Below are 15337 nucleotides of genomic sequence, written 5' to 3'. Positions count from 1 at the left end.
TGGAAAGAGATGACAGGGCACAGAGAATGCAAGTATGTAGGAGTCTGTACTCACACAACTCGGTGGGGCAAAGTCATGCAAGTCGCCCATGGGTCCACAGGTAGCCAGACTTGAGCCGACTTGCTAGCACCCCACCCAAGAGGTAATCAATCAAATGCAGCCTCCAGCAGTGGGAGGCTGTGAAGTGTTCCACCATGGACCAAAGCAGGGGGCAAGGGTAAATGTCAAGTCTGAGGGGTTCTCCCAGGTCAGGAGATGGGTCTAGACCCCCATATAAAAACAGGGCCCTCAAACAGCTGCACCTTCAGTACCTAGCATGGTAGCCAACCTGAACTTAGAGAGGGATGAACTTGAACTGGTTCAATTTTCATCCACTTGCTGCCTTCAACCTTGACCTTACTGAACCTCCCTTAGCTGTTCTTTCATGAAGTCTTATATAAATTCCATTCTGGTCACTTGCCCGTATAGAAAAGCCCACCACCAGACAGCTAGTATTTAGACATGTGCCACAGAGGGTACTACAGTGGTGCCAGTTAGGGGAACATTCTTTTCTTCATCCATCCTCCCTGCCCCTGCTCCGTAAGAACCAAGACTAGAGGAAAAAGAGAGAAGAAAGTCGATATGCAGATCATGCCCTTCCCCACTCCAAGGCCCCAGGCAGAAGCCTCGCTGATGGCATGGCGCATGGTGAAGACAAGTATACAATTGAGTTGGATTGGAACAGACTCTTAGGAGAAATGGCTTGAGGATGAGCTTCCAGGAATAACACCCAATCATACCACATAAATGGCTTGATGAGGAAATGCCACCATCATCCTACATGTTGGGAACTTGACTGCATTAGATCTATTTCAATTGAAAGTGCCTCCGCAAAGCCAGATTCCACTGTTAACACCCACGCCAACAAAATGGAAGTGCTGGAGAGAGCTTATCTCTTTTGTTGGTTACATAGGAACTTCAATCTTGCATAGATCCATCTGATTAGTTGAGTCTGGGCCACATGATTTTATTCTAGGTGAAAAGGAAGCTGGGGATCCGAGCTCTGCGTTCTGTATTAGAGAGGTAGAACGTATAACATGGAAATTCTCCATATTCAGAAAAGCTTTTCAGAAGATGATATGTCACTGCAAACGCGGCACATGTCCACTATAGCTAATATATGGTTTAAAATACAATTGATTAACCACTCACATGCATTAGGATGGCTATTACCAAAAAAAAAAAAAAAAAAAAAACCGAAAAAACAAAATAACAGGTGTTGGGGAGCATGTGGAGCATGTGGAGAAACTGGAACACTTGTGCCTTGTTGGTGGGAATATAGAAAGGGATAGCCACCATGAACAGCAGTATGACAGTTCTTCAAAATGGAAGCAGAACTACCATATGATCCAACAATTTTACTCCTAGGTATCTATGCAGAAGAGTGGAAAGGAAGGACTCGAGGAGATACTCACCCATCAGTGCTCAAAGAAGCATTCTTCATGATAGCCGAAAGGAGAAATAGTCCAAAGGTCCATCAGTAATAGATGAATGAATAAATAAAATGTTATGTACACAAAATAGATATTATGTAGCTTCAAAAGAAATGGAATTCTGGTACATGCTCTAACACGGATGAACCTTAAAAACATGACACTAAGTGAAGTAAGCCAGACACAAAAGCCAGACACAAATATGGCATGATTCCACTTTCATGGGGTACTTCAAGTAGTCAAATTAATAGGGACAAAAATAGAGGAATGGTTACCAGGGAGTAGGGGTTGAAGAAAATGGGGAATTAGAGTTTAACAGATAAAAAATTTCAGTTTGGGATGATGAAGAAGTTCTGAAGATGGATGGTGGAGATGACTGTAGGACAGCGTGAATGCCCTTAATGCCACCGAACCGTACACTTACGGATGGTTATAATGGTAAATTTTATTTCTATATACTTTAGGACAATGAAAAATAGAACTAATAGTTTTGCAAGTCAAAATGAAACAGACCAGATAATTTATTTCATTACTTTCATTACCCCCATACTTTAGGATTTAATCAGATTATAAGGTAGAAAAAAGAGGAAACAAAGAATGACTTCTATTTTATCTTTGGTGTGGGGTTCCTCGCTTAGTAACACGAAAGCTGCACCGATACGACGTGTGGGAACTCCACTGAGTGTTAGGACTCAGCCCTCTAAGAACTGAGGTAACACCGCGATAGTCTTGGAGTCAACAGTCAGTGTGGCATATTGAAAGCTGGTCAGGTTAATACTCCTTTCTCTTCAAGAGTCCGGGTTTGGAGTCTGCAACTATGACAGCCCTTAAGCAATGAGAAAAAGATTTAAATCAAGAACAGCGGGGGCGCCTGGGTGGCTCAGTGGGTTAAGCCTCTGCCTTCTGCTCAGGTCATGTTCCCAGGGTCCCTGGGATCAAGCCCCGCATTGGGCTCTCTGCGTGGCAGGCAGTGCTTCTCCCTGCCTCTCTGCCTACTTGTGATCTCTCTCTGTCAAATAAATAAATATAATCTTTACCCCTGGGGCTAATAATACATTATATGTTAAGAAAAAAATAAAAAATTATTTTAAAAAATGAAATTTTAAAAAATCTTTAAAAAATAGCAGAACATGCACATATTGACAACAAAAATATCGAAAGCCAGTTTTCTTTTGCAAAAGGCTTTCAGTCTCATCTTCTCGAGCTTTAAGGAAAAAATAATGATTAACAAAAGCATAAATGAAGGAGAGAGCAACTGAATAATAATTAGCACACGAAACTGGAGCCAAATATTCCTTGATCTCTCATTGACCTTGAGCAAATCCCTTAAACTCTCTGCTCTTCAGCTCCCCTGACTCTAGGAGGATAAGCACAACTTCTCCACAGAGGGGCTGGGAAATTCCCTGAATTCACTGTTGTCACGTAAATCCACGGCATTCAGACACCCAGGGAAGACACTGTGTTCCTTTCAAATTGATAGAAATTCTATAAACCAGTATATTGAGCAAAAATCTTCAAGTGCTCATTTGGGGAACATAGAGTGCTCTGCATAAAACAGAAACTTTATATACAACCGTAGTAGTTTTCTTTGTTATGGCTTTTAGAAGTCAAAACACATTGGTTGCCAGTTGCAATGCAATTTCACTCTGTCTCTGGCCTCTTGTTGTCCTGGTGACTCGCTGTATCGAATGTGGAGGAGAGGAAGTAGTTCAGCAAAGGGACAGGAGGGCCGGTCTCTTCCTGTCTTGCCAGAGCTCTTGTTTTTTTTTTTCCTGGTTTCACTCATCCTTGTGCAATTCAGTTGCAACCCTGAATCCAAATATATGCTCCTGAGAATGTCTCAAGTGTGTGATTTACAAAGACAGCTCTGGACTTGAAGCAAGGTCTCTCAATTCTTTAACTACCTTACTTGAAGAGGAAAATAATAAATCTACCAGAAGGACTGTAAGGCCTAAATATTTTCTCAAGGATCCAAAGTGAATTAAGAGGACAGTATACAAAAAAAGATGACCTTTTCTATATAAGCTAAAACTACACCATTATGACTGAATGGCTTTATAGGCAAGAAAAGACAAGCAGCCGTTCCAGTTAAGGCCCGTATTTCCCTTAAGATCACGGAATAGGAGACGGTGTAGTTTATGTTTTAAGTAGCTAAAATATTTTTACAAAGCCATTCTTTAAAAACAGACATGAGCATTAAAAATAAATGGGTATACTCTAAAGCAATAAGCTTTCATTTCGACTTTGGGGTCATATTACGGATTTATCTTCCCTGCGGTAGCTAAGGATAATTTGAAAATATTAGTCAGAAAGAAAGAATTATAGTGCTGACTACATCTAACTCACTACATCCTCTTTCATAGTTAGGTGGTTTTTTATTACATTATCCTGTTGAAGGGAAATTGTTTATGTTGATGATAAACCAAAGCAAACTCAGGCTTCATGGTGGTGGTGGTGGTGGTGGTGGTGGTGTGTGTGTGTGTGTGTGAATGTTATTTTTCTTGAGCAAAATTATATTATAATGTGCTGACAAATTAAAAACAATTATTCCGAGTCATGAATGCATAAGGAGACTCCAGACCAAAGGGATTGGAACAGTCACGACATAAAGGAAATACCCTGATTTTTTTTTTCTTCCTGAAAACTCAGCTAAAGTTCCAAGCAGTTTTCATTCAACAGTTCCAAATATCTTTCAACAGTGTCACTCCAAAAATGAAATGAGGGAAAACAAAGGGACATCTGAAAGCCCAGGCTGTTCCCATTAGAAATGCATAGGTAATTTGCGTGATTAACAAGTCTTTGTTCATTAAGCCCCGCGGCAGGGGTCTGAACTCTGTGCCAGGAGCTGCTGTGGTAACATTCCTCTATTCCCGTTTCAAGAGCATGGGGTTTGCTGTCTGCCTGCCTGGGTTCAAATCTCAGCTTCACCACTGAGCAGCTCTGTGATTTCAGCTACGTTCCTTAACCTCTCTGGACCCTAATTTCTTCTGTAAATGAGAGAAAGTTATAATCACTGTCTCCTAGGCTGAAACGAGACAATGCCCCCGAGGCACACAGGGCAGGTAAGTATTCAACTCGTCTTAACTATCTTCTGGGTTTTGCTACAAGCTTGGATGGTTTAACAACTCCAGCATGCGTAGCTCAACTCACTATTCCAAGATTATTTAGGCAAGGGATGTCCTTATTTATAAGGAAATGAAAAACTTAGTAGATTTCAGGGATTTCTTCCAGGTGCCCTGGCAACTTTCTTGTATAAATTAGAATTATAGGGAACCAAAGAATTCCAGAATAAGGAGCAGAAGAAACCATGAGGAGATCCTTAGCCCTGGAAAAGAATGTTCTCAGAAGGAGAGAACATGGCAGAGTCCAGAGGGCATCTGTTTGTGAATTGGAAAGTAGGTGGATTTGGTTCCTTGCTTGGTCACTGTGGTGGGTTGCACGCTGGCCCCCAAAGGATATGTCTAATTCTTAAGCCTCCGTACTTGTGAATGGGAGTTTATTTGGAAATCAGGTCTTTGCAGATGTAATTAAACTAAATCTCTTGAGATGAGATCATCCTATAGGTACGGGAGGCCCTAAATTCAATGAGGAGTATGCTTATACAAGAAAAGGAGAAGACAGACACACCCAGAGGGGAAGCACACAGGAAGACCAAGGAAGAGATTGGAGTGGTGTATCCATAAGATAAGGAGTGCGAAGACGAAATGTGGGCGGCCACCAGGAGCTAGGAGACAGGCATGGAATGGATTTTTTTTCAGAGCCTTAAGAATGAGTCAAGCCTACTGACCTCAATTTTGATTTTGGTTTTTTTTTTTTTTTTTAAGATTTTTATTTATTGAGAGAAAGAGTACAAGCAGGGGGAGCAGCAGAGGGAGAGGGAGAAGTAGACTCCCAAATGAGCAAAGAGCCCAACGTGGAGCTCAATCCCAGAACCCTGGGATCATGACCTCAGCTGAAGGCATATGCTTAACCAACTGAGCCACCCAGGCACCCCCTGACCTTGATTTTGGACTTCTAGTCCCTGGTACTATGGAAGAATAAATTCCTGTTGTTCTAACTCATCCACTTATAGGAATTTGTTATGGCACACCAATACAGTCAGTAAGTTGGAAAGTCAGTGCACCCACCTGAGGACTAATGAGGTTGAGTATATAAAGGCACCAGGACCTAATAGGTGCTCAGTAAATGTTAGTTGAACATTTAAAAAAATTTTTTTTAATCTTTATCTTCACAACAATCCAGTTTTGTTTTGTAAGCTAAGTCTTATCTTCATTTTCTGCTGAGGAAACCGATTCTCTTAAAAGTCAACAAAAAGCCCCAGGCGAGGTGAGTAAGTGGCAGGTTTCCTGGCTCCACAGCTTGTACCTTCTCAACCACAGCAATCTGTCCCCTGTCTTGCATACACAATTTTGCCATAATTCTCTGTTACTTACTACATCACACCAGAATACATGACTGAACTGCCACGTATGCTCTGTCTCTACAAAATAAAATATTGTCGGAGGAGACAGTAAATGTGGAGGGTGAGAAGGAAGTCTAAGGAAAGTGCACAAAATCTAAAAGGCGGATCACTCACTAAGAATTAATAAGTTAAATGAGACACAGATGTAGTGAAAAGAAGGGGCACCTGCACCCCAGTATTCATAGCAGCGATGTCCCAAGAGCCAAACAGTGGAAGGAGCCGAGATGTCTTTCAACAGATGAATGGATAAAGAAGTTGTGGTTCATACGTACACTGGACTCTTACTCAGCCATCAGAAAGGATCAACAGAATAGCTACCATCTGCACCAACATGGATGGAACTGGAGGGGATTCTGCTCAGTGAAGTAAGTCAATCGGAGAAACACAATTATCATATGGCTTTACTCATACGTGGAACATAAGGAACAGTGCAGAGGACAGTAGGCGAAGGGAGGGAAAACTGAATGGGAAGAAATCAGAGGGAGACGAATCATGAGAGACTGGACTCCGGGAAACAAAATGAGGGTTGCAGAGAGGGAAGTGGGTAGGACGCTGGGGTAACTGGGCGATGGGAATTGAAGAGAGCATGCGATGTGATGAGCACTGGGTGTTATATCCAACTAACGAATCGCTGAACATTATATAGAAAACTAATGGTACTATACCTTGGGTAATTGAATGTAAATTAAAAAAAGAAACAAAGCATTCAATAAATACTAGAATTGCTACTAAAAAAACTAATAGGTTAAAAGTTTTTTATTCTAAGTTATAAATCCTTTGGGCTCATTAAGAATCCCTGTAAGAGTATTAAACTCTTTAGTGTACTTAAAGAGAATGAGTTAGAGTTACTATGGTAAGGTAGCCAGTAGATACTCAAATAAGTTAATTATACCCCAAAAAGCTCTTCATCTATCTACTGCCCACAGTTGTTTTGAGATTTACTACACCATCAAAAGTGGGACTCAAGCAACCTAATGAAATCCACTATTTATGTCGACCATCATGGCAGTGGTATTTCGAGGCCATCTCATTAGTAGAAATATTTGTAGTCAACCTATTTAGGATGCCTTTGGAAGAGAAATATGCCAAGCATATCAAAAGGGCCCAATTCCCTTTCAGAACGGGGCTTTATTTATCAAAATGTTACAGTAAGTACCAACACTAGATTAGTGTAATTGCTTCATTCCTTCCCCCCAGAAAACCATAGAGATGTCAGGTCATTTAAGAATCTGCTGAGTTCAGAGTGAAATAATGCAAACTTGTAAGTAGTGCTTTGCATTGAGAGAGAATAAACGTTTCAGGGAAATGAGAAGCAAAGATCATTGTCTCTCTATTTCTATCTGGTAGCTTTCAATTAGTTAATACAGTACCATCCATAAAACTGTTGAGTTGTATTATTAAATTTTAACTAAAAAAGGAGGATTTAGGACCCCTGAAATAAAGAATACATGATATGTTAATAATAGTTTTAAAAAATAAAAATTAAATTAAAAATAATGAGGATATAAAGGACTTCTCCCTAGGAATGTCCCAGGGCTTCTGAAGGTAACACTCAGCAGCCAGAAGTTAGAAACCCCATTCCTGGGGCGCCTGGGTGGCTCAGTGGGTTAAGCCGCTGCCTTCGGCTCAGGTCATGATCTCGGGGTCCTGGGATCGAGTCCCGCATCGGGCTCTCTGCTCAGCAGGGAGCCTGCTTCCTCCTCTCTCTCTCTCTGCCTCTCTGCCCACTTGTGATTTCTCTCTGTCAAATAAATAAATAAAATCTTTTAAAATAAAAAAAAAAAAAAAAAAAAAGAAACCCCATTCCTAGGACTGTGGTGATGAGAGGGTGTTCAGATGAAGAGCCCAACAAATACCACATCTTCCTCTTTTCCCGAGGCACAGCCCACTGACATGTTCAGCATCTCCCAAGCCCCTGGCTGGCTCACCTCATGAAAATACTAAGACTTGGCCTTCATTCTGGTGTCTTGGTTGAGAGCATGGGGTTTGGTTCTCTCTTCCACCATTTACCTCCAGGAAACAGCCAATTGTTCTTCAGGCCATGGTTTCTTCATCTGTGAAATGGGAGGATAATAGTAACTACCTCACGGAGCAGTTAATAGAAAGCCACATAAAGCACTGAGAACTCTGGCTGACATAACAACATTTGCTCCCCTCGTGCCCGTTATCCGTTGAGGTGGAGTGTCAGGCACTGGTACTCGGAGATGGATGTGACAGCCTCCCCAGCGATCTCACAGCCCAGCTGAGGAGCAGACATATTACTAAACTATAACTGAAACCTACCAATGGACAGCACACAGAAGGTCCCCTCTAATTTGCTGTGTGCTCTGCTGGGAGTCCTACAATGTCTCAGAACTTCTCAGGACGGAGATAACTCTGGCAGGCTCTTGAAGGATCAAGGAGACCTCCCCTGGAGTTGAATGATCTCAAACCGCACACATTCAGTAATCAACACTGATTTCAGTCACGCTCCATTGCATGACGCTGCGTGGAAGAGCCAGGGCTCATGTTACCCTCTAACGCTGCCATGTTTACGTCCAGGCAGAGCGGATGGAACTTTATAGCTGTATTCTGTCTACGTGCACATGACAAGTACCACGTTGTTTTCCTAGGCTCAGGTCAGCTGACAAACTGGCCCAAAGGTTCTGAGTTGTCCAGCAATTCAGGTCAGACTAACACTTTGAGAGTTGTAACGGCTTTCCTCGGGGTGGGGTCACAGAGAATTCCCTCTTGGCTTGGGAAGAAGTTTGCATGGACAGGTATTACCAAAGTGTATCTCTGAAAACGGAGAGAGTTTCCATCCTTGCTTTGTTTACTGGGAAGCCTGGAGCAAACTGACTATCTGACAGTAGTAACCATACAGAGCCTTGTGCTACTCTTTCCTCATGTTTTAAATTCTTAACTGCATCTGACATCTTTACAGTTTCTTTAATTTATAGGGTGTGTATTTTTCAAACAAGTTCAAATCTTCTCTGGGAGAAAAGGAAAAGAATATATTTTTAGAATGCTCAAATTATGCTTCAGTAACAGGGCAGCACCCTCAAAGAGTTAACTCCCTTCCAAAGGGCTATATTCACTCCCAGGCAGATTACTCGTTGGCAGATGAAGCATGAAGTTCCCAACTGTCAAACATCAGGGGGATATGTTTCTGGGGGGGAAAAAAGAGAGAACCTTGGTAGACTTTTATCTCTGGAAAAAGAAAAAGCATTCAGATGTATTTTTTAGAGCAAACAGCCCATCTAGTGCTAAACTGGCGAAGGACATAGTTGAAGGACAGTGGCTGTTAGAGGCCGACGGAAATTCTGAAATCAGAGAGCTGGAGCGGCTCCACCAGGCAGTCTAACTGGACAGACACCAGGACGGCTTCCAACGGAGGCTCAGAGAAGACAAACAGGGACCTTGGAAAGAACTGGGAAATGAGGAGATACACACACACGTACGCTCACATACACACTCAACCCAAACCAATAACCCTACAGTGTTTGCACAAGAAGGATACTTTTCAGAATATTTTTATTTTATTTATTTATTTATTTTTTAGAGCGAGAGAGAAAGAAAGAGCTAGCATGCATGTGCACAGTGAGGAGGGGCAGAGGGAGAGAGAGAGTGTCAAGCAGGGTCCACACTCTGCACGGAGCTGGACTGGGGGCTGAATCTCACATCCATGAGATTGTGACCTGAGCCCAAATCAAGAGTTGGACGCTTAACTGACTGAGCCCCCCCAGGCGCCCCAGGAATATTTTTTAAATGGACAGTTTACTCCAGAATTACCACTAAGATAAGCATGAAATTCCAGCTGATCCCTGTGATCAGAGGAAGTTATTTATATCAAATGGCTCACCAAAATGAGGACAGGAGGTGACAGTATTATACAGACACAAGGAGACATACCTTTCCTGTAACTACTCACACACCCACCCCAGGCACCTAGCTCTCCTTCTCCTAGTATGTTACATATATTAACGCCTTCGCTCCCCCCTCAACCAAAAAATAAGTTCTAGGTCTGCTCACTTCTGCCATCAGGGGCTATAGAAGTTAACTAACTTGCTCAATGCACATGACTGTCAGTGGTTGCTGGGCTTCCATCCCAGGTCTGGGTAACTCCTCTGTAGATCATGCGATGTCTATGCAGCTATATGAGTCAGGGACGAGTAGGCAGCAGGACGACCTGGGAGTCCACCAAGGAAAACTATATTTGAAAAAGCATGCTTTGCTGGCACAAAAAAAGCATGCTCTGCTGGTACCATCTTTCCCGATTACTAAAACTACATATAGCTTTGAAGAAAATTCTACACGATCCAGTTTGATATTAGCCTGAAAAGATGTCTTTGTCTGCTTACTCACTTTCATCAGAGACAATTTTGATGCCCGTGCACTGCGGGGGGCGGGGGGTCCTGTTCTTGATGTGCATGAGCTACAGGCAGGCTATGCCTTCATGATGCCACATTAGGAAGAAAAGCTAACAATTCCCTCAGGAATAGGAATTTAGCTACATGATCAAAACTTCTGGGTTTTGGAAACATCTGGACGTCTGACATTGAGAGACATTGCCTGAGCCTCACTTGCTATTTTGCTTGGTACATGCCCCTGCATGAATCATACCAGAGCTAAAAACAGGGAGCAACAGAAGACAAAGCAACCCAAGCCTGAGGAAAGCCAAAGTCTCTCCACCATCAATTACAACAGGGGTGGGGCTCTCTCGGCTTTGGTTGGGACCCACAGGTTTGGTATGAGAACTGGAAGTCAGAGGTGCCACTAAAAGAGATGATCAAAGAGGAAGTGGATGAATGTCATCCCAAAGGAGCAGAAGTGGGAGGAGAGTACAGAATTCAGAGCTAAGAAAGAGACAAGAAGCAAAAGCAGGTTGGGAGGAAGGGTTGTGGGGTGGGGGGGAGTGGATCCTGAGAACCCTTGCTGAGGGCCAGCATGAGATGGACAGCTGGAGAAGGCATTGTCTGTGACTTAGTGAAGTACTGCATGTTGAATTTCATTTATTCAGGCTGAGGTACAAAGAAATAAGCACATACATTACTCATACTATAAAATATTCTTGCTAACAACTGGTATTAGTAATCAGCTTTCCTTCTGGCTTTTGCTTTCCAGTGGGAACAGGAAATGAGCCAAATATGGTCCACTTAAGATGAGAAAATGGCTATGAACAGGATTTTCTCTTATTTATATAAGTAACTTAAAATCAATAGCTAATGTTTACGGGAATGTGCCAGGCTTTATATGCATGATTTCATTCCATTTTTGCAATAACCCCAGGAGGTAGGTGCTGTTATCATCTGCATTTCACAGAGGAAGAAAATGAGACTGGGAGAGGTTGAATAACTTGCCCACCAACCACAGACAGTACCCTTTCTGACTAGAGAATTCTATACTTTTGAGCAGTAATGTCTCTGACACCAGCTACAGCACCATTTTTCTAGGTATGTTTCCCAAGGCAAGGGATACAAAACCAAAAATAAATACCTGGGGCTATGTCAAAACAAAAAGCTCCTGTACAGTGAAGGAAACAATCAACAAAACTCAAAGGCAACCTACTGAAGGGGAGAAGATATTTGCAAATGACATAAAGGGTTAGTATCCAAAGTACATAAAGAACCTATACAACTCAACACCCAGAAAACAAGTAATCCAATTAAAAAATGAGAAGACATGGATAGACACTTCTCCAAAGAAGATATCCAGATGGCCAACAGACACATGAAAAGATGCTCAACATCACTCATCATCAGGGAAATGCAAATCAAAACCACAATGAGGTATGACCTCACACCTGTCGGAACAGCTAATTGAAAACACAAGAAACAACAAATGTTGACAAGGATGTGGAGAAAAAGATAACCTGTTGCACTGGGGGTGGGAATGCAAGCTGGTGCAGCCACTGTGGAAAACAGCATGGAGGTTCCTTGTAAAGTTAAAAATAGAACTATCCTATGATTCAGTAATCCCACTACTGGGTATTTACCCCCCAAATACAAAAACACTAATTCAAACACATACATTCACCCCTATGTTTATAGCAGCACTATTTACGATAGCCAAATTGAAGACGCAGCCCGTGTCCATTGATGAATGAATGGATAAAGAAATTGTGAATACACACACACACACACACACACACACACACGAGATGGAATAGTACTCAGCCATAAAAAAGAATGAAATCTTACTTTGCAACAGCATGGATGGAGCTAGAGAATTTCACTAATCAAAATAAGCCAGAGAAAGACAAATACTATATGATTTCACTCAGATATAGAATTTAAGAAACAAAACAAATAAGCAAAGGGGGAGACAGAAAGAGAGGCAAACCAAGACTCAGACTCTTAGCTACAGAGAACAAAGTGGTGGTTCCCAGAAGGGCGGTGGGCAGGCAAATGGATGAAATGGGTGTTGGGGATTAAGGAGGGCACTTGTGATGAGCACTGGCTCATGTATGAAGTGTTGAATCACTATATTTTAAACCTGAAACTAATACAACATTGTATGTTAACTATACTGGAATTAATTTTTTTTAAGCTTAGTCAGTTAAGCATCTGCCTTTGGCTCAGGGCGTGATCCCAGGGTCCTGGGATCGAGCCACCCAGCAGGCTCCCTGCTTGGCTGGGAGCCTGCTTCTCCCTCTCCTGCTCCCCCTGCCTATGTTCCCTCTCTCTCTCTGTCAAATAATTGAATAAAATCTTTATAAAAATAAAAATTAAAAAATTAAATTAAATTAAAAGAAATTCTGCACTCTTAAATCACTTGTGTTCACAATCTCTAGATTACAGTTTCGAAGCCCTTTCCTGTACAGTATCACATTTGTTCTTTCCAACAACTCTGGCAGCAGGCCTGGTTCCCAACCTCAGCTTTGCCCCTTCCTAGCTGTGCTGCGCTTGTTCTCTTAAGCACACTGACCTGAGCTTTCACCATCTGGGAGGGGAGGGTAATGATGGTGTCTAACCACCCACAGGGCTGCCGTGAGGAAGAGAGGCACTAGTGGATGCACAGCTGTGCCCAGCACGGAGCGGAAGGCAAGGAAACGACCACTCTGTTGATGGGAGGAGCCGAGGCTGCCATACCGAGATACAAATCTGCAGAGGGAAGCGCAGGGAGGGGGAAGGCTTCACTCAAGACCCCCTGCCAGGAAAATGCAGAGCTGGGAGCCAAACCCACATGTCTGGTGTGAAGTCCAGCATCCTCTCCCCTGAAGCTTCTTGGCCCCATGTTGTTCACGACACCACTTCGTGGCAGTAAGCATGGCTTTCCCAAGGGATCCTGGCAGCTGCTGTAACAAGCAGCCTCTGGTGCAGGTGCACTTGAGCTCAGCGAAGACATCTGGATGCTCTTCATGGCGGCTTTGAAAGGAAATTTTCCCCATTCTGTTGGCATGACTGCACACCAGGTTTGGAAAAATACAAGTCGGAGCCCTTCTTTCTGCTGCTGATTCCCCTAAACAAAGACATGTGTTTGGTGTGCTGCCTGAAGGTCCAAAGGTGTGTGTTGAACTACAGGCTATGTTGTGATTGAAATGATGAGGATTTCACTGATGATACCTGGCCCCAATGATATATGGGGGGATACATTTCTATCCAGTGTAATGGTTTGGGGCGCGGGAGGGGAAGGTTGTAGGAGGCAAACAATGCTCAGGATAAACAGAATCCAAGGCTAAATCTGTTCCGAAGATTTTATAATGAGCTTGTTTATGAGTCATCTGCATCCGAAAGTGAGCCCATTGCCTTCATATTGGAGTCCCCTAGTACTAGCCTTAAACAATGTTATAAACCAGGCACTGTTTGCTACTTAGATCAACATTTTCCCCCTCCTTCTGACCTCTGAAGCCCCCTTTCCCTGTTGTCGCTTGCGCAGCGAGGCCAGCCTTCAAACCCAACTCCTGGCCCAGGACCCCTCTCTTCCTCCGCCCTATTCTCCACCCCAGTGTAACTGCTCACAATTCAGGGTGAGGAGGAAAGCAACTGGGTGGGATTAATCCACCCTTGGTTGTTAATAAGGGGTGGCCTTCCCGAGGTACTCATGTTGAAAAAGTACTGCACTCTATGGGAAATTGTAGAGAAAGTTTTCATCAAGCTCTGAACCAGATTCTCTTCACCAAAGCAAATCATTACATCGATTTCAAAATCCCAACCTCAGTACATATTTAATCACCGACCCACTGAAAAATATTTATCGACTACCTACAATATGACTGACGTTGTCCTGGGGATTAACTGGTGAGTGGGAAGGAATGCATGCTCACAGGACGGTAAAAGAACCGATAGCTTCCAATAGGGGAATAAACTGGTCACTCAGGCCACACTGTCGTGTTTGTGGGCTGCTTGGTAAATGTCAGAGGACGAGAAGGAAGAGGAAAGGGAGGGCGAGGAGGAGGAGGAGGAGGAAAGGAGAAACAAGGGACACTAAGGTTGTTAGAAGACCCTCCATTCCCACTGGCTTCCTCCCCCACAACCTGCCGGTCCCCAGAGGAGTTGGAGTTTACTACCCTGTTCTAGGAAGATATTCTTAAAATACATATTAGTTCTAAGATTATTTTATGATATTGAAAACTTTTGTTAAAATACCAGATTTAGGGGCGTCTGGGTGGCTCAGTGGGTGAAGCCTCTGCCTGCAGCTCGGGTCATGATCTCAGGGTCCTGGGATCGAGCCCTGCATCGGGATCTCTGCTCAGCGAGGAGCCTGCTTCCCCTTCTCTCTCTGCTTGCCTCTCTGCCTACTTGTGATCTTTGTCAAATAAATAAATAAAATCTTTAAAAAAATACCAGATTTAGTGACAAACTTGAAAATATACAATTGTGAAAATGGGCTTCCTTAGAATGTCAGGTTAATAAAAACGTGACTGTATTTGGTCCATTTGTTCCATCTTCCCCTGTTAAAATACATGGGCTATAAATTAGGATAGCTCTCACTCTGTTACTTAAAAGCTGTGTTACCTCAGACAAATTACTTCACCTCTCTGAGCCTGTTTCCTTACCAATAAAAAGAGAGAATTGGATCTGATAATCTTTAAAGTCTCTTTTCAGTCAACACTGTTCTAATGCTGTGATTCTTTGCTGATCTTACAGACTTCAGTGAGATTTTAATAAAGGAACTTGGCATAGTTCACTGGTTACATGACTCAGGAATCTATCTCAAAGAAACACAAAATAAAGGTTGTCAGAGAAAAGAGCAGACTTTCATTTCCTGGGTAAAATGCCTCCTCTAGGACCAAAGAATGCCCCCGTGCTAATTCCTGCAACAGAGACCGGAACTACAGAATAGTAGAAAGCAATGAAAGGCTACAGTGGACGATATATAGGACACTTCTATACGTAAAGACTTACATGTAGTCGATGCTTTTTGGAACCAAAAATGAAACCTACAGTTCAAAAGTATTTTAAAAGTTATCCTTTGTGTTCCA

At 42.7% G+C, this 15337-nt stretch overlaps 1 protein-coding gene across 2 annotated transcripts in view; it reads right to left on the bottom strand.

Annotated features, from left to right (window-relative positions):
• The window catches only part of CFAP95 (cilia and flagella associated protein 95), a 233222-nt gene that overhangs the window by 10565 nt on the left and 207320 nt on the right, over nucleotides 1-15337 (bottom strand). The window contains exon 7 of one of the 2 annotated variants that reach the window (XR_014302247.1): nucleotides 7863-7988. The exons of the other annotated variant lie outside the window; for it this stretch is intronic. The gene's annotated coding sequence lies outside the window, so the exon portion shown is untranslated. The remainder of the gene's footprint in view (nucleotides 1-7862; nucleotides 7989-15337) is intronic. 2 annotated transcript variants of the gene reach the window in all.

Source organism: Mustela nivalis (genome assembly GCF_964662115.1).
Source record: "Mustela nivalis genome assembly, chromosome: 13".
NCBI classification, from domain to species: Eukaryota; Metazoa; Chordata; class Mammalia; order Carnivora; family Mustelidae; genus Mustela; species Mustela nivalis.
Note: the sequence above shows the minus strand (reverse complement) of the source record. Positions and strands in the feature narration are given on the sequence as shown.